Source organism: Pelodiscus sinensis, chromosome 6, assembly GCF_049634645.1.
Source record: "Pelodiscus sinensis isolate JC-2024 chromosome 6, ASM4963464v1, whole genome shotgun sequence".
In the NCBI taxonomy this organism is placed as follows: Eukaryota; Metazoa; Chordata; order Testudines; family Trionychidae; genus Pelodiscus; species Pelodiscus sinensis.
The window spans coordinates 12,063,092-12,083,015 of record NC_134716.1 but is presented as its reverse complement, the minus strand read 5'-3'; positions in this window follow the sequence as shown (position 1 = coordinate 12,083,015).

Genomic DNA, 19,924 nt, shown 5'->3' with positions numbered 1-19,924 from the left:
ACCCTAGGGACCCTGGAGGGGATGGACCGAAGACAGTGACCAAGCCATTTGTCTCGTGCCATCCCTATCCAGCCTTCCACCAACCTTGGGCAGGGACACCACTCCTACCCCCTGGCTAATACCACTCCATGGACCCAACCTCCATGACTTGATCTCACTTCCCTTTAAACTCTGTTCTAGTTCTAGCCTTCACAGCCTCCTGCAGCAAGGAGTTCCACAGGTTGACTCTTTGCTTTGTGAAGAACAACTTTCTGTTACTAGTTTGAAGCCTGCTACCCATTCCTTTCCTTTGGTGTCCTCTAGTCCTTCTTTATGGGAACTAATGAAGAACTTTTCTGTATGCACCCTCTCCACCCAACTCCTGCTTTTAGAGATCTCTATCCTGTCCCCCCTCCGTCTCCTCTTTTCTAAGCTGAAAAGTCCCAGTCTCTTTAGCCTCTCTTCATATGGGACCTGTTCCCAACCCCTGATCATTTTAGATGCCCTCCCCTCTCCCAACCTCTCTCTTCCCCTCTGCCACCTCCTTTTCTGTCTCCCCCAGTTTTGTTCAATAAAGACAGATTCCATTTTTGAACACAATTGTCCTTTATTTTGTACATTAAGAAGAGGGGCTAGGGAAGGGTAAGTGGAAGGAGGTGAGGGACGAATGGGGTATGCACCCCTGATGGGGAGGACTGGGCTGGCTCTGCGGGCTTCTGGGGGTGGAAGCTCTCCTGCAGCCCCCCAATTGCCCACTCTCCCCAGATGGCAGCCTGCGGCAAGTGCAGCCGGTCTGATGGCCGAGTGCTGTGATGCGCCCAGTGTGGGTACTCTGGGCACTCCAAGCCAGGACTGCTTTGCAAGCTGGGCACCCAGAGAACTGTCTTTCCGGGGTGGGGGTCGGGACCCTTTAAGCACAGCCCTCGGCTAGCCTGAGACAGCATCTCCACGCTCTAAGACCTCCTCTGATGTCCTTCCGGCACTGCTTCCGGCCATCCTCAAGCCTGGTTCAGCAAAACGCTAATTCAAACTAGTTTTTTAGTCTAGATCCGTTAGTTCGAATTAGCTTAGTTCGAATTAACTAATTCGAACTAAGTTAGTTCGAATTAACGTTGTAGTGTAGACGTACCCTCTGTGAGTTTGTCTATTTATTTAAGGACTTCTAAATGGTAAGGGCTAGGACCACCAAATCTGGTACACAGCTTCTTCTCATCATAGCTTAGAGCAAGGCCTGGGTTTGGTTGTGCCAAGACAGTGGAATGTACCTGGAATGTGATTGTTCATGATAAAATGGAAAGGTTAGGCTCTGCTATCAGGGACAGTTATACTTTATAATGATCACAGGGGACAGAAAAGGACCAGAGATGGGGACAAGGATGGCAATAAGAGGCCTATAGATAGTTTATCTGTTCATGTGGCCTCAGCTCAAATGTGGCTGGCAGGCTGCCCTTGAGCATGGACACTCACTGTGGCTATGTCTACACTAGCATTTTCGTGGGAAAATGGCCATTTTTTCCACAAAAGCTCGCAAAATGTCCACACCTCAAGCACATTCTTGTGCAAAAGAATCAAAAGAACAGAGGGTTTTTAATGCAATCGGTATTCCTCTTTCTACAAGGAATAATGCCTTTTTGTGAAAGAGTTCTTTCACAAAAAGGCATGTGTGGACAGGGAAGAGGGTTTTTTTGTGCAAAAAGAGGAAAGAGGAAAAAGCACAGTTGCCCTGGTGGCCATTCTGTGCATAGCAATCAGAGCTTACTTTCAAGAGAGGGTCCATTCAGTCTTTTTCAATGTGCTTTTGCAGTGTGGACTCGCTCTTGCACAAGAAGTTTTTGCGGAAGATCTCTTCCGATAAAAGCTTCTTGTGCAAGAAGCCTTCAGTTTAGATGTAACTTGTGTGGCTTGCATGCTTGGAAGGCTGATTGGGAGCAGCCAAGATGGGAGCTACTTCAAGAAGGCATTGTGAGGCATCTAAGGTTACAGGGCAGAAGCAGCACAGTCCCTCATTGGTCTGGATTGCACCCCTGTATGGTACAATAGGCAGACACAATTTGCAGAAAGCCTTCTGAAAACTGTGCTCCATACACTCGTAGAATGCTAGGGCTGGAAGAGATCTCAGGAGTCATTGAGTCCATCCCCCTGCCCAAAGCAGGACCAACTCCAACTAAATCATCCCAGCCAGGGCTTTGTCAAGCCAGAACCTAACCTTCCATGTTAAAAAAAAATGGTTTTAGCCCAGGTTTGATGTCTTAAAGGGAATTTAGGCCATGCATAGGTCCTCTAGACAGAACAAATTTCATGTCCTGGGAACAAATATATCTTGGAAAAACAAAACAAAAATGGGCACATCTGAAAGACCTTGGTGTGTACAGCTATAGCATCAAAAAAAATCCACCTGATTTTTAAATGTTTTTTGTTGCCTTGCTAGTTGGATCAGAAGCCTACAAAACACAAAGGGAAGAATGTTAATAAAACGTGACATTTTTCATGTGGTGCTGGTAGGCCCAGCCAGCATGAATTGGGGAATGAGGTCAAACAAAGTAATTGTTTCAGTTCACCAAGACTTCAATGCACAGTGTAGGATGAAAATTATTTTAGTTATGGTGGCTTTGTAGTTTGTAGGATATAGCGCCAATCAGGTTCTGGAAAGCAGCCAGGTATGCAGCCACATTGTAAACCACTTAGATGTGGGATCATAAAGCATTTTACTTCAGCTGGGCTTGCTGTATGCTTCTAAGAAGTATTTTTCCCCTCAAAAAGGTTTGCATGAAGTTCAACAAAGGCTTTTAAAAAATCTTCTAGTGAAACCACATGCAGCTCCACCCTCAAAAGACATAAACAATGTTAATGATTCAGCGTATCAAATAAGAAACCAAACCAGAGGAGGAAAATGCACATCAGATGGGCAAGTGGGTGCCTAGCCTTTATTTTCTTTCCTTGTAGAGAATATTAATGCTTTCTGCTCTTTCCAGGGAAGGATTCATATAACATTTCAGGGTCAACTTTCAAAGTAGTATGTAAAATTCACAATGCTTTACTGGATCTCATACACACAGCTTTCATGCTGTTGCAAAAATGTATGCCTTCAAAACCAGTGTTCTTGAATTTGCATCTGACAAGAGTGAATCCAATGACAACGCATGGAATTTAACTTCCATAGATACCAGACAAGCTACACCATTGGTCTGGCCCAGTATGGCTATTTTCTGTGCTCACTTGCAGGTTTTGGTCTTTCCAAATGAGGCAGAAACTACCATGAAATTGGAAGAAGTGACAGAGCAGTGAAATGAATTACTGAGAAACTGTGACAAAATGGAACAGGGTGAGGAGCAGGGAAATTCCCTCTTCCCCTCCCACCAGTATCTGCTAAGTATATAGGGCACCCAGTGGTGCCAATCTCATTTTTCAGTTATCATTGTTCTTCCCTGGTCCATTGTCAAAGCCTGATGTATTGTGTGGCTTATTAGTGATGTTGAAAAGAGTCAGAGACATATGTAGGTTGAGTGGGCAGAGATGAGAAGAATAAAATCAGGTACTACAAAAACATGTTTTAGCAACAATAGGGAAATGTCATTTTACCTAATCCCAGAGACACTGAAACATTGTGAGGGTCTGCAAGTTTGAGTCACCTCTGAACACTGAGTTTAAACTTTTATTTATGGGTGAGTATGAATAATGGGAATATATAACTAATAGAAAATCCTATAGAATTTAATAAGATATAACCAACTGGGCTCCATAAGAAATCATCATAAAAAACCTATTCATTTCTCCATCTTGTTCAAACCAAATATATAATTCTATAGCAGGGATATAAATCTTTATTACATTTTACAGAGTGGTTAAACTGTACAAAGGATATGTTTTTAAACACAGTCTGTAAGACTCTTCCAGAAGGTGAGAGGAGCCAGAGAGAAATATCTCAATTAAAAATGGAGCAGAGATCAGACAGAATAAACAATCAATACAGAGACACTGGAAAAAAAGGAGGTGAAAAAGCAAGAAAGACTAATGAAAATGAATCTAACTTATCAAGTTAGTCACTCATGCCAGCCTAAAGTTTATGGGTAGTCCTTGTTTCCCTTTCTATATAACTCAGGCTTCCCTTCTAACCAGGAGCTGGTGTTTCTGGACCTCTGGAGCAACAATTACAACTCACATCCATGAGAAATATGAGTGTTCTCTCTACACCTCTGAAAAAAAAATCAGAATGAATACTTTTTCAATACATTAGTCTAAGTGAGAAAAAATGCATACTCACATGCATTTAATCATTGGTGTTCAGAATATTTCTCTGTGTGCCTTTTTTTTTAAAAATGATGTGCATTCAGACTGAAAAGTCACCAAAATTTTTTATGTGCATGGATTCACATATCTTAAAAGCAAAGCTTCAGAATGGTTCATTTTTATGGACTTAGATTTGTAAGAGAGCTTCATGCAAATGAAGGGCTCACAATTATCAGAGGCCTGCCATAAAGAGATACAGGGAAAAAAATGTTGGTGTCCTTAGCCCTCTGGTCTATTCTAAATCAGTCATTTCATTACCACTGAATCAGACTTTGATCATGTTAAAGAAGATTTTGTATACTGAAAAATAAAGTAATTTAGGATTAAATATTGCCTTTAATTTCAGATATTTTTATTCTTTGTATTGTTTCCTTAGATATAATGTTAGCATTAAAAAAAAAAAAAGGTTTTCCTGTTTCTGTGAGGTATTTTTCCCTCAAATAGTCCTTTGTATGTAGCCATCCCCCTGGTAATTAATAGTGACCTAATTAGAAAGATTTATTTTCTGCACATAAGACATAGATTGGGCTTTGCTTTCTGTTTCATGTTCTGTTTCACTGCAGGTTGCTAAAGCAGGGGTGGGAAATAAAATAGCAGTGTTTCACCAGGTTTTGCCCCTGATGGGCCACCACCACTATATTTACCTGCTCCTCCACAGTTATCAGTGATCTCAGTTCCCATTGGCTGCAGATTGCCATTCCCAGACAATGGGAACAGTGGGAAGTGGGGCAGAATGGGACACCAGTTCCCACAGCTCCCATTGGCTAGGAATGATGATCGAGGGCCAATGGGAACTATGATCACTGATATCTGCAGAGGCACAGATAAATATAGTGTTGGGGGCCTGCCAGGGACTAACCCTGACAGAACAAATCTGGCACGTGGGCTGATATTTGCCTACCCTCATGCTACAGTCTACTCTTAGGCCTGGTCTACTCTTAAAAGTTTTGTCAGCATAGCTAGGTCAATTAGGACTGAGTAGTGTTTGTGTGAGTGTGTGTGTGTGGGGGGGGATCACATCCTTAACAGAGGTCAATTTTCCAATATTACTTATTTTCTTTAGCGATTGTTTAGGCTATATTGCCCTCTTGCCCCCTCTCCTCCTAAAAAACTATGTAGATTGCTCATTGGAGCTGCAAAGCCTTTTAAAAAATGTGTTATGGATAGAACACTGCCTCCATTTATTTTTGTGGACACATATCCTTCACGTGTTAAAACAGGAAATTATACACTGTCCTGCAAACACCAGTGGATGTGACTGCCTTCTTTCCAAGTGTTGTTCTGCCAGCTCTCTTCTACATCACCCACACAGGGAAAAGGAACATGATTCCGAGCTGTGCTTTGGTCAGGGACGGAATAGAACTCACGGTCTGAAGGAAGCTGCCTTTGCAACTTCCTAGTCATGCCCTGGTTGTTCTAAGGACGGGAGAGGACGCTAGCCATGACATAGCCCTGGGACCCCTTCCTTACTGAAACACAATGGCTACATCTAGACTGGCATGATTTTCCGCAAATGCTTTTAACGGAAAAGTTTTTCCGTTAAAAGCATTTGCGGAAAAGAGTGTCTAGATTGGCACGGATGCTTTTCTGCAAAAGCACTTTTTGTGGAAAAACGTCCGTGCCAATCTAGACGCAGTTTTGTGCAAGAAAGCCCCGATTGCCATTTTCGCGATCGGGGCTATTTTGCACAAAACAATACCACGTTGTCTACACTGGCCCTCTTGCGCGAATGCATTTGCGTAAGAGGGCTTTTGCGTGAACGGGAGCAGCTTAGCATTTCTGCAAGAAAACTGATAATCTTACATGAGATCGTCAGTGTTGCGGAAATTCAAGCAGCAAGTGTAGACAAGCAGCAAGTGTAGACAGCTTGCCAGTCTAGATGCAGCCAATGGTTTGCCTAGCTAGCCTTACTTTCTTGGCTGAGCTCTCAAGGTGGGCCATATCCCTTTGTCCAAAATGACCCCTTCAGATTGCCGACCATGCTAGGGAGGTATGTGTACCACAGAGATGTCTCTTCACCCTGTTCCACTATATCAGAGTGTCTACACTCTGCTCTACACTACAGCACAGTGAGCAGCATACACACGCTGTTTCTGTGCAGAGAACCAGCACAGGGCCTCTGTCTCTCCAAGCCTCAAAATAGACTTTAAGGGTATGTCTAGACTGCAAGCTTCTTTCAAAAGAAGCTTTTTCGGAAGAGATCTTCCAAGAAAACTTCACTCGGAACACAGCATCCACAGTGCAAAAGCACATCAAAAAAGTGCTCCGCTTTTTCAAAAGATAGCGTCTAGACTGCCTAGATGCTATCTCACATTTAAGCAGTGATTGCTATGGGCAGAATGGTCACCAGGGCACCTGTGTTTTTCCTTCTTCCCTCTTCTTTCGAAAAAACTCCCTCTTCCACATCCACACACACCTTTTTCTGAAAGAGCCAGAGGCGGCCCCTGAGCCTAGGTGAACTAGGCAGTTGCCTAGAGCGCCGCTGGCCAGGGTGCCCCATGATGATGTCATGGCCATTGGTGGCCGTGCAGGTGGGGGCGCTGATTGCACCGCCTGTTTGGGGCACCAGCTGCCACAGCTGGCCTTGGGCCGCTCCTGGAAAGAGCTATTTCAGAAAAGGTGTTCTTCCTCATAGAATGAGGTTTACCAATGTCGGAAAAACCTCTGTGTTTTTTTGATTTTCTTTCAGAAGAATATGATTGCAGTGTGGACACAGGTGAAGTTATTTTGGAAAAAAGGTTGTTTTTCCTAAAAAGCCCTGTAGTCTAGGCACACCCTAGGAGGGGCCAACCTGGTGCCTACTGATCTGCTCTGGAAAGCAGTGAGTTTCATCCTTCATATGTATGACAGTATATTAGAGTTACCTTAAATTTGTATCACCCAGTAAACAAAAAGGTTACATCATTTCAATGCATTTTGCAAACAGAGTTACTTTCATGTTCTCTTTATTAAGATCTTAATAATTAGAGCACCACCCCGATCACTCGAGGGAGCAATACAGTAATGTGACCCCTGGCATATGCCATGCAGCAGAAGTAAGCAATCTCCTATTCTTCTCCAAAGAGGCATCACTAAGAAATGTGGGATGTTTTCAAAAGGACAAAGAGGCCCATCATTTGGGCAAATCCTTCCATGTATGGCAATTTCACCTTGGTTAGACAACCAGTACAACATCAATGCACCATTTGCATGGCATCTAACTCTACTTCCTAACTCTCAGGGTGGTTAAACACTGGAATAAATTGCCTACGGAGGCTGTCAAATTTCCATCTCTGGAGATATTTAAGAGCAGGTTGGATAGACATCTATCAGGGATGGTCTAGATGGTACTGGGTCCTGCCCTAGTTTTAGTGTTCTATAATTATGTGCTCCCACAGGTCCAAGATCTTCATGATTTTGAAGCTCCAGGTGGCATTCCTGGGGGGTAATATGAGTGGCGGGAGAGATGTGCCTGTGATACTTGTATGCAGCTAGGGATCCACATCCAAGGATGAACCAGGTTGGGTGCTGATCATGGTGCCATGTTCCATCTGTAGTGGCTGGGAGATTATGGTGCCAGGCTGCGTGCTAATGGCAGTGCTGATTTAGGAGGTAAGCACAGTGCCGGACTGGGTGCCAAAGACAGTACTGGTCTCCTAAGACAAGAACTTAAGATTTAAGTTCTGGGACTGGTAGCTCCTATCAAAATGGACATAAGTAAGTACCTGAAGAAGAACTAACACTAAGAAGACAAATGTTATACAAAGGACAACTATAAGAGTGCTAGGATGCTGCTTGAGACATCTTGGGAGAGCCTGATTTTCAGAGAAGGCAGCGCCAGAGATCAGGCCTCTTGAGAAACCTTAAGTTGGGGATCATTTAGGCTGAATGCATTGCTATTTACCAAAAAATCTACAAAGACACGGTCTGGCTGAAAAGACAAGAACCTATAATTGAAAAACTACTGGCGACAGAAAAAAATAAGGGTATGTCTACACTACAGCGTTATTTCAAAATAGCTTCTTTCGAAATAACGCGTTTAGACACAAAATGGAATTTGAAATAGTGTTTTGCTATTTTGAAATAGCGCATCCACACTGATAAAACTCTGAATCGCATTTAAGGCCGGCCGGAACTGGTTCTGGCAGGGCATCAGGTCAGGAGTTACCTTCTTTGGCTGATGTCTGAGGCTATCTGAGGCCTGTGCTTAAAGGGACCCCCCCCGGACAGCTGGTTCTCAGGTTTTCCTGATTGCTTGCCTACCTCGCTGAGGGACAGCAAAGCATTTTTTTCTCTGTGTGCTCTGGTTACCCGCACTCAGGACACCACAGCACTCTGCAGCATGGTGCCGGGGCTGCTCCTGGGCACTCTGGTGCTTCTCCTGGACATGTTGCTGCAAGCCTGGCAACACGTTCTGCAGGCAGTAACAGTCTCCCTGGTGTGCCCCACTGGGGGCTTGTGCCTCATTCCTCCCTCACGTCCTTCCGCTTACCCCTCCCTAACCCCCCTTCCTGCTGTACAATAAAAGACACGTGTTCATTACAACAAAGTCTCTTTATTGAACAAAACTGGGGTGGGAGGGGGGAATGAAACTGAAGTGAGACTGGGGAAAGAAGGTGGGAGAGGGGAGGGGGGAGGAGGGGAAAGGGGAGGGGAAAACCTGGGACAAGGGAGCTGGCAGAGGGAGGCAAGGGGAGGAAGGGGGAGGAGAAGCTCAAGGCTCAGGGTTGGGGGAGGGTCTCACCGGCCCAAGTGTCTCCTAGCACCACGGGTGTGGGGGCCTCGGCATCCCTGGCAGTGTGGGGAGGGTGTAGAGGAAGAAACAGGAGGGGGAGAAGGAGTGGAAGGAGGAGCGGTAGCTGGGGTGGCAGCAGGGGCTGGAGTGGCAGGAGGCAGCAAGCTCTGCCCCAGGGTCAATGATCACCTGGGGGGCATGGACCGTCCCACCCCCCAGGATGTGGTCCAGGGCATCAAAATAGGGGCAGAGGTCTGGGTATGCCCCTGATTGGGAGCTGCCCCCTATGGTCCTTGCATAGGCCTGCTGCAGCTCCTCTATTTTCATGCAAACCTACTCCTGGGTTTGCATGTGACCTTTGGTGGCCAGGCTGGCTGCCATCTGCCTGTAGACGGTTGCATTCCTCTGTTTAGTGTGGAGATCATGGATGTTGGAGGTATCCCCCCCCAAACCTGAATTAGGTCCCTGATCTCCGCACTGGACCAGGCAGGCGCCCACCTTTTCTGACCCCTGGCAGGCCCCTGGGAGCTGGCAGACTAGTCCTGGGAGTGGTGGAGGGCTGGCTGGCACTGGCTGCCTCACTCATGCTAGGGCCACTGGGTCAGGTGCAGCGACTGCTGGCTCTGGGCTGGCAGGCTTGGAGCTGGCACAGACACTGTGGCCAGAGTCTACCCAATTAAGGGCTCCAGGGAGGAGGGTTGGGGAGAGGAGTTTTCCTGGTTGTACCCAGAGTGGATGGAGCAGCAGAGTGGATGGAAGTCCTATATTCTGAAAAGTACAACACATGAATCTTATTCATGCATAACTGAAACAGCCAAGAGGAAAATGCTCAAATGCAATAGATAATACATGACAAGAGAAAAGAGAAATTAGTTTTAAAATAAAAGAAGAAAATGGTGACTGTACTCAAGGCCTAATGCAATACATTGCAAGGTGGACATATTCTGTGACTTAGTCTCTGGCTTCTGCAACACTCAGTGCCAATGAAAAAATCCAATAAATCTGGGTACCTGTGAAACTAACCTTCCAAAACTAATTGGCAGAACAGGAAAGCAGCACACTGTACTGGGTATCAGGAAAGATGGGGGCGAGTCCCACTTTTGCTTCTGCTCTGGTGTGTGACCTTAGATAAGCCACTTCATTTTGGTTTTCCTCCCTAAATTTTCTCTGTCTTGGCTCTTTAGATTGTATACTCTTTGGGGCATAGACTCTATTCAGAGCCTCTTAATATGCACTTGTGAAATACCTAACACAGTGTGCCTATAATCTTGGTTAAGGTTTCAATGAACTCCTGATACTGCTAATAGTAGTGTTGAGAACACAGAGATATGTGGCTCATACCTCATTCTTATGTAACCCAAAACAATATTATGTTGCGTTCTCTCTCTCTTTCACCTCCTCCCTTCCTCCCCCCCCCCCCCCCCCCGAAAAAAGAATACAAGCTGGAAAGTGTAATTTGTGCAGGAGAGCTGTCATTAGAGAATACACATGGGGAACATGTTCTCAAAGAACCCTCTTGAAAAACAGCCAGGTGGTAGCTTGGAGGAAACAGCTGTGCAATATGCATCACAACACTGATAGCACAGTGAGGGAAATACAAACACAAATGGAGACAGCTGAGAAATGGAGTGATACAAGTGAGCTCTGGGGAGCTCTTGATGGGCATGGCTTATTAAAATCACATTTCCCTGGCTGTATTTTTTCTTGAATCCATCTCAAAAACAATAAGCCAGAATTCTTGCTTTGTCAGCAAGCAGCACTCTGTACACATCATGAAGGGAACAAAAAAAGAAAAATTCTTTCTTTGTGTGTCCACAAAAATTGTATTTAAGGGAGAAACAGATTATACCAGTTTTCAAAAGGCTTTGACAAAGTGCTTTATAAGAAGTCACCAAAGGAAACAAAGTGGTCATGGGGTAAAAGGCAAAGTATCATGGATTAGAAACTAAGAGGAAGTCTACACTACCACCCTAGTTCAAACTAGGGTGGTTAATGTAGGCATTCGAAGTTGCAAATGAAGCCCGGGATTTAAATATCCCGGGCTTCATTTGCATCTTGCTAGGCGCCGCCATTTTTAAATCTCCGTTAGTGCAGACTCCGTGCCCGCGGCTACATGCGGCACAGAGTAGGTAGTTCGAATTTGGCTTTCTAATTCGAACTACCATTACTCCTCGTGTGGAACTTCGAATGCCTACATTAACCACCCTAGTTCGAACTAGGGTGGTAGTGTAGACATACCCTAAGAGATTGATAGTGAAATCCTGGCCTAATGGAAATGACAAGAGTTTTGTCTATGAGGTCTATGGGGACAAGATTTCACTGTGAAAACCAGATCCGGGATACATGATTGTTTCAACATGGCAAAAGTGTCAAGCTTCCCCATGGATCCTTATCTAAGACCAGTTTTGTTTACTAATGATCTGGAAAGGCAAATTTTACAGATTACACAATATTAATTAATTTTGACTAAGAGAAGTCTTTGAGGAACTCAAGAGACATGTCAAAAATCTAGAAGGATGGACATCATGAGAGTAGAAGAAATTCACTATTAAATACCAGGTAATACATTTTGTGAGGAATGATTTGAACTACCAATACACATTCCTTGATTCTACATTTATTAGAACTATTCAGGTAAAAAAAAAATACTTAGCTAAATGAAAACATCTGCTTAATCCATGAATGTCTGCAAATAAAAAAATGAGTTTGTGTTTGAACCAGTGTTTGTGAATACATTCTTTGGAGTATTTGTTTCAAACTCTAGTCCTATTCCATTTTAAAAAATCCACATATTAAGTGGGCATTAAGATAATAAAGTTAAAAAGCACTCTGGAATTAGGAAAACCCAGAATTAGGTTGTCCCTGGCCTGTGCTGGAATATACTCATTACACATGGAGGCTGTGTCTAGACTGGCAAATTTTTCCACAAAAGCAGATGATTTTGCGGAAAAACTTGACAGCTGTCTACACTGGCTGCTTGAATTTCCGCAAAAGCACTGATGATATCAGCAACCCCATGATCATGTAAGATCATGGGGTTGCTGATATTCCCCTTCCTTATCCTGCCCTATCCCCCACAATGAGGTTGTGAGCAAAGCCCTGGTATTCAGGGCAGCAGCTGGGACTTGGAGCACAAAGTGTGCAAGTCCAAAGCAGAGACCCATGGTGTACGGGACTGGAAGCTTGGACCTTGGCCCAGAGCCAGCAGCAGAGCCCCTGGCACACATGACCAGAAGCAAAGCCACAGGTGTGGAGCTGGCAGCAGAGTTCCTGGAGCACAGGGCGGCAGCTGTTTCCCCATATGTGGGGTCAGCAGCAGAGCCTAAAGTGTGTGGGTAGACAGCCAGTACTCTGGGGGTTAGGCCAGGAGCCCAGAGTGCTGTAGCACCCACCACACCCATAGTTCCCACAGCTATGCTCACAATTCAAGCAAACAACAGTAGATTTTCTTAGGGGTGGCAAAAAGTACATTCCTTACACTAGTATGACCCCATCATCAACTTTCAAGTCTGTGCTCCCAAGCATAGAAGTGCTAGAGATTCTCAGTGAAACAGCTATGAGAATTTAACATGGGCAAATAACCTATTTTTCCACAATTTGTATCACAGAAATGTCTGATTCATTTTAGCTGAAACTCTCATAAAAAAAAAATCCCGAGGCAGACAGCCCACAGGAGAGAAAAGCAACCAAAACCAGGGTTTCATAATGGAATGTTTATGCACCCTGTGGGTAGAGCTGTCAGATCTATGTGGCTTAAAGTTGATGACGTTTCCTTCTTTTCTCAAAGTAGGAGAATCCAAATGGCATTCTGAAATGCCTAGGCCATAAGGTGCAACACTGTGGCAACCATGACATTCCTAAATTGTCACAGACTTGTACTACGCAAGTGTGCTTATTTAATTAGAAGGTTATTTCAGATATCGGTGCTTGCATTTCAAGAATCATTATTCATACGGAAATATATCTGAATGTGTGATATACCAAATGTGTGTGTTTGCCTATATTTGAACTGATTGCACATTCATTACAAGTAAACACAGGTGCACATAGTTGAAATATCACCCATTTAAGCAAATGCAGGTGTGTTTATTTGAATGTGTAAACTTACCAAATCTCTGTAAGCAACCATTCTGAAAACACTTAGAACATATTTTGAAGCCTAGGCACCATAAAGAAGAGCACTTAAATCTATATGTAGACATCTAAATAAGTAGCTTAAGCTGTAGAAGATCTGAACAATAACAAGTCCCCCTCAACTCCACTGGCATCATGCTGTGTATTGAGTGACTGCCTGTGTGCATTAAGTACCAGGATTTTGAATTATAGGTATAAAGCACCATTCACACCGAATCTATATTGGTTTAAACTAAACCATGTGTAGTTTGTCTACACTAGGCTTTTCTCAGTTTCCTACTCTCTCTACTTGTGGGGTCAGCTTCCCAAATACAGGCAGTCCCCGACTTACGTGGTTCCGACTTATGTCGGATCCGCACTTACGAATGGGGCTTTCTCAGCGGTCAGCCACCTCGAGCTCCAGGGCGAGAAAAGCTGCTCCCGGTGCCCCTGGTCTGCTGGGGACCGTCTCCAGCAGACCAGGGACACCGCGAGCGAACCCGCAGCAGCGGGGGGTCCCGCGCTTCTGAGGCTTTGCTCAGAAGCGCGGGGACCCCGCCGCGGCTGCGGGTTTGCTCCCGGTGCCCCTGGTCTGCTGGGGACCGTCTGCAGCAAACCAGGGGCACCGGGAGCAAAGCGGTCCGGCGCCAGAGCAAAGCCTTAGAGGCGAGGCACCCCCCCGCTGCCGCTTTGCTCCCTGTGTCCCTGGTCTGCTGGGGGGGGGGGGGGCACAGCTAGTGTGCCCCCCCCCAGCAGACCAGGCTTTTGTTGTGGACCCTGGGGCAGAGCAGCTGGGGCGCTGCCGGTTGGTCCCGCAGCGCCGCTCTGGGCACTACTGGACCAACCAGGCAGCACCCCAACTGCTCTGCCCCAGGCGTCCTGATTCAGCCGCTGCTGGTCAGTTTCAGCAGCGGCTGAATCAGGACTCCTGGGGCAGAGCAGCTGGGGTGCTGCTGGGTTGGTCAAGTAGCGCCGAGGAGCGGTGCTACTGGAGCAACCTAGCAGCACTCCAGCTGCTCTGCCCCAGACGTCCCCAAGTCAGCCGTTGCTGAAACTGACCAGCGCTGACTACAGGAAGCCTGGGCTTCCTGGAATCAGCTGCTGATCAGTTTCAGCAGCAGCTGACTTGGGGTTCTTAAGTTGAATCTGTATGTAAGTCAGAACTGGCGGTCAGTTTCAGCAGCGGCTGAATCTGGACGCCAGTTCCGACTTACATACAGATTCAACTTAAGAACAAACCTACAGTCCCTATCTTGTATGTAACCCGGGGACTGCCTGTAGTAGCAATAGTGGGACTATAAGTGTGGCTTAGTCAGTGATACCTGCTGATATCTTTTAAATAATTGTTTTGCCTGTACCTCCCTTTAGCAGGATTAGGTGACACAACAGTTAACATATTGGCAGCTGGTCTACATTAGGACTCCCAGCATTGCCAGTCTATACGGGTGATCTATCTATTTTTTCTATGGAAACAACAAGCAGACCTGGGACACTTTAAAGGCTACCACATATATTATATCATGAGCTCTTGTGTGTAAAACCCACTTCATCAAAGCTCATGATATAACACATTTGTTAGTCTGTATGTTGTGCCACATAGCTTCTCACTGTTTCTAAAGATACAGATTAACAAGGTTACTGTGACAGGGCATTCGCCCTGCACTGGCCCTTTAAGGGCAAACCCCAGCCTGAAGCAGGGCTGGGGAGTTTACCAGGGCATGGGTGGCTGCTCCCAAAAAAGACAGTGAGAGCCTGGCTGCTGGGGGAGTAGGAGGCTCCCTAGAGCTAGGGCAGGGCTGGGGAGTCAAGGCAGGGCGAGGGGAGCTCTGGCCAAGCAAACCCCCAGACTGCAGGGCCTGAATAACGGCCTGCTGGAGAAACAACAACCCCTGGAAGGGGGGCCCAGAGACTGACTTGGGCACTGCCGGAGGGCAGTGTATTGAAGAGGATGCCTCGGCCTGGAGAAAAGAGGGGAACTGCCACCTGAGGGAAGGTACCCCACCAGCCAAAGAAGCTAATTTCCAGGACAGATGGCAGGGGGTGTGGTGGTGAGTGAACCCCCTCACAGTTACCTCTTGTGGGATTGGTGGGGGGAGAGGGGGAACAGCTAATCCTCTGAGACTATTCCTTCTATGCTGTAACTTTGCTGGACCAACAGTAGTAGCAGTGGGATATATTCAGAAAAATCATGCTCTTAAAGCACTCTACGTGCTGTAACTGGTTCTTTTAGAATGATTGTAAAATAGCTTGGAAAAGTTGTAGTGAGGGCATCAGTTGTGTTAACTATTACAGGTTGAACTTCTTTAATCCAGCACTCTCTGGGCTGGCAACGTCTGTGGTCCGGCATGATTTTAGTTAGCCAGATGTCCACATATCCTGAGTGCAGCAAAGTTTCCTACAGTCCTGTAAAGTTTGTTTACAGCCACCAGTCCTGGCTCTCAGGACTGTGGTGTTATTTAGCTCCATTTACTCCTAAATGCCTTCTAAGAGCTCAGTAACAGATGAAGTGTTGGTAATGCTGCTAGACAATATTGATCTCCCATGGTTCAGCAAATTCTCTTGTTCACCACTGGTCAGGTCCCAAGGGGGCTGGACTAGAGAGGTTCAATCTATACTTACGTTGTGGTTATTTTCCTTACTTTGATTTAAAAACTAGTTTGGATAGATAGTGGCTTAACTGACCTTAACAAAGAAAATAACTATGAAATTGTTAGAGAAAAAAGTGAGTCATTTGAGTTTCACCTACAAGTTGATTCCAAAAGCTAGCATATTTATATGACACATAATAGCCTCGATCCACAGGGATATACAAAAAGATCCATTATTTATTAGGATAATCAGGCAGCTAAAAAAAAGGCCATGACATATGGGTAATGCTTTTAGAGAATTACAGTAGTGTAGTTATGTGGCAGATGCAATTAGTGCCTAACAAGGTACTAGATTTGTTTACAGACCCATAGAGGAAAAGGTTTTGGAGCATATTTTCAAGGCACCTAATGGCTAATATTTGGCTGGAATACTGAAGACTTGAAAGGTGCCACAAATATTATATATTTGGAGCTCTTTCATAAGTGTGGATCTAGTTAGGGGAAGAAAGACAAAGAATTATAGAGATTTGATTGTGAATGACCAAACAATTTGGGAGTAGTTCAGGAAATTAACAGGCAGTCTGCTGATTCCAGAATATATGAAAAATCGCTAAACTCAATATGCTAATTTGGGATTTTGAAAAATACGTCCCAGTATTATCTAATTTAGACATTTATGTGGTGAAGCAATAAACACAATACTGGCATCAGTTAGTCTCCTGACTGAGAAGTTTCATTGAATGAAATTTCCATATCAATTGTAATGCTTCCAGTGACTGGTACTGAGAACATGAAACAATTCAGTCCTGAATACTAAATACTGCAGCAGATGTGACCTGCACAGTGAGACTGTAAATGAAAAAGAAATGTTTAGTCTGTGATGAGAACCCCACTTCTTTACTAGGACTAATTTTGATGTAAAATTAAAGAGGAAAAGTAAGCACAACCACATTCCCTGTACACACAAGTCTACAACTAGCAGAGGAATACATAGAGGCTACGTCTACACTGGCCCCTTTTCCGGAAGGGGCATGTAAATTTCACGAGTCGTCGTAGGGAAATCCGCGGGGGATTTAAATATCCCCCGCGGCATTTAAATAAAAATGTCCGCCGCTTTTTTCCGGCTTTTAAAAAAGCCGGAAAAGAGCGTCTAGACTGGCCCCGATCCTCCGGAAAAAGTGCCCTTTTCCGGAGGCTCTTATTCCTACTTCAAAGTAGGAATAAGACCCTCCGGAAAAGGGCACTTTTTCCGGAGGATCGGGGCCAGTCTAGACGCTCTTTTCTGGCTTTTTTAAAAGCCGGAAAAAAGCGGCGGACATTTTTATTTAAATGCCGTGGGGGATATTTAAATCCCCCGCGGATTTCCCTACGACGACTCGTGAAATTTACATGCCCCTTCCGGAAAAGGGGCCAGTGTAGACGTAGCCAGACACACTATCCTCTTTGTTTTGGTGGGTGTTTTTTGTAAATGTTTGAAAATTAAAAAATACTCACCAAATTCTGTAAATCAAAAGGCTTTCCTACATACAAGCACCAAGAGATTGGTTTCATTTATGGTTTACATAACAATTGCTTAGAATACATTTTGGACTTACACATGTGAAATGGTATTCCATATTATAAGCAGGGGCTGAACTGCTGTTTGCTCTCAGCCAGCTAAAAGGAGGGGTGGGTGTGCCCACTACAATTGTTTAGCTCTGCAAGGTAATTAACTGTTAAATGTTGATATGTAAATACAGCTCAGGAGAGAATCCAAGGTGCAGCTATGTAAATCCCATTCAGCCAGGGCTGATGGAGGGTCAGTGTTGGAATGGAATGTGGAGATTTGTAAATAATTTGGGACTGTTGTGGGGGGTCACTAATCATGCTACCCCTCAATATGGGAACTGTAAAACATGCCACCAGTGCTTGCAAGAGACACCACCACCAACATGGCAAGAGATCTTCGAGGAATAAGCCTCCCCCCTTCCAGAGTTGAGTGAGCTGAGCTGGGGGGAAGGCTAAAGGACTTGAGCCAGCCTGCTTCACACCTGCCAGGTGTGAGCTATAAAACTGGCCCAACCTGCCCCTTCCTCCTGGCTGTCTCTAGACTGGCCAGTTTTTCTGATTCAGCGGCTTTTCTGGAAAAACTTGCCAGCTGTTTACACTGGCTGCTTGAATTTCTGCAAAAGCACTGACAATCTCATTTAAGGTTGTCAGTGTTTTTGCAGAAATACTATGCTGCTCCATTTCGGGCAAAAGTCCTTTTTCGCAAAATGGCCAGTGTAGACAGCCCAGATTTGTTTTCTGCAAAAAAGCCCTGATTGCAAAAATGGTGCTCGGGCTTTTTTGCGGAAAAGCACGTCTAGATTGGCATGGATGCTTTTCTGCAAAAAGCGCTCTTGCGGAAAAGTGTCCATGCCAATCTAGATGCTCTTTTCCGAAAATGCTTTTAACGGAAAACTTTTCTGTAAAAAGCATTTATGGAAAATCATGCCAGTCTAGATGTAGCCCCTTTGTCTTAAGGACAAACCTAAAGCAGACTCCCTGAGGAGTCTTTTCTTTTGCTAGTCCAGTAGAAGCTGGATTCTTTTGCCAGTCAAGCTGGTGGCTAAAGAGTTGAAATCACGGAGAGCTGAAATCACTGGTTTGGCTGACAGCCAGACCCATTGCAGCCAGTGGAGTGGCGGCGACCAGCAGAGTGGCTGGTGGGAATCACTGGCTGGTGGCATAACATGGCTCAGAGAGGTGGCAGGTGAGGAGTGATGACCAGCAGCGTGAAGTGGCAACCAGAGGCGTGGCGTGGAGTGGTGGCAGGCGAGGAGCGGTGACCAGCGGCTGCAGCAGGCAAGAAGCGGCAGCAGACGACTAGCGGAGCATCCAGTGGCGTAGGACGAAGACAGCTGGTGGAGCGTGGCGGAGTGTCATAAGGTGCCCCTTCTATCCTCCCACCCCCATTTCTACCCAGGTTGGGAGGTGAAACCCTGCGGGTGAACTTTGAGACTCTGGGTGGCACGGACCAGGGACAGAGACTTTTGGGGTGTTGGACTCTTTGGACTTCAGGTGATTCTTTGCTGGGGGGCCTTAGCTCATGTTTGGGTTATAAACTCTGTTTGTGATGGTTTCCCCAAGTTAATGCTGTATGACTTCTCTCTCCGTTTCATTAAATGTTTCTTTCCTACACTCAGACTCAGTGCTTGCGAGTGGGGAAGCATTGCCTCTCAGAGGCACCCAGGGGTGTGTGAATTTCCCAGATTACTGGGTGGGGGCTTGAGCCGGTTCTGTGTGAGATGGACCCCAAGATATGGAACCCAGTCCTGGTTACTGCCAGGCCTACCCGGCAGAAGGGTTACACATGGGCTATGTCTACACTGGCATGATTTTCTGGAAATGCTTTTAACGGAAAAGTTTTCTGTTAAAAGCATTTTCAGAAAAGCGCATCTAGATTGGCAGGACGCTTTTCCGCAAAAGCACTTTTTGCGGAAAAGTGTCCGTGCCAATCTAGACGTGGTTTTGCACAAGAAAGCCCTGACTGTCATTTTCGCCATCGGGGCTTTTTTGTGCAAAACAGTCCTGAGCAGTCTACACTGGCCCTCTTGCAATCAGGGCTTTCTTGCGGAAAACCACGGCTAGATTGGCATGGATGCTTTTCCGTAAAAAGTGCTTTTGCGGAAAAGCGTCTGTGCTAATCTAGATGCTCTTTTCCGCAAATGCTTTTAACAGAAAACTTTTCCGTTAAAAGCATTTGCAGAAAATCATGCCAGTCTAGACGTAGCGACGATGTACTTGTCTGAAAGTACTCATACCCTCGTTACTGGAGTTACAAAGCAGTAGGAGAAACAAAAAAAGGATGTTGGTGTTTCACTGTAATTTATTTCAAGCAAGGCTGGAGGATATACAACTTAATATAATGTCATAATAGACATAAGGTACATAATATAATGTCTAGTAAGTAAATAACCATGTGTCAAGCCAGTGCTGCAACTACCACATTTTGCTATTAGGAATGGCTATATGTCCCCCACTGCTTTTCCTGTTTCTAACAGGACCTCAAATGGAGAAGGTAGGGCAATCAACTGGTTATCTAAGGTGTTTGTACACAAAGGCAAGAAGCCTGGGAAACAAACAGGAAGAATTAGAAACCCTGGCCAAGTCAAAACTATGATTTGATTGTAATAACGGAGACTTGGTGGGATGACTCGCATGACTGGAGCACTGTCACGGAAGGGTATAAACTGTTCAGGAAGAACAGGCAGGGGGGAGA